This window comes from Lipotes vexillifer, unplaced genomic scaffold, assembly GCF_000442215.2.
Source record: "Lipotes vexillifer unplaced genomic scaffold, Lipotes_vexillifer_v1.1 scaffold98, whole genome shotgun sequence".
Taxonomy (NCBI): Eukaryota; Metazoa; Chordata; class Mammalia; order Artiodactyla; family Lipotidae; genus Lipotes; species Lipotes vexillifer.
The window spans coordinates 1,896,890-1,897,456 of NW_006799611.1; positions in this window are offsets into that span (position 1 = coordinate 1,896,890).

The following is a 567-nucleotide window of genomic DNA, read 5'->3' on the forward strand; positions in this document are numbered from 1 at the left end:
TGCTGAGCCAGAACAAGAAATGCTCTGTGGCTTGTGCCAGCTCAGAAAAGTAATCACCCAGGCTCACCCAGGCAGCTAGGGGTGAGGTCAATTATATATATGTATATATATTCCAGGAACCCGCACTCCAGCCCTGCAGCATAAGATTTCCCTTTCCTCTCCCTTCCCCCACCAGCCATTTTTCCTCCTTTTCTCTCAAGGCCAATGGAGTGGCAGTGGTGGGTGAGTGAATTTCCCAAGGTCTGGAGTCATCCAGTCCAGGGATCAGCCATTGGCCCACAAAGCCCCCCACACCACCACACTGTCCCCCCAGCCCTGAACTCCAAGCACAGTGTCATGTTTTTCTCTCTAGTGCCAGTCTCTCCCTTACTACAGGTCTTTGCTGTGTCCTTGGCTTGGGACCCTCCCAGAGCTGCATCTGATTCTTCTGGTCTCATTGAAGGGGTTAGAGCACACCCACCCATCAAATAATTAGGTAGAGGCTCCTTCCCTGAGCTCCACAGGGCCATGTTCCTTCACAAGGCTTTGTCACACAGGTTGCTTTTGTCATTGTCCCCCCCCCCCCCC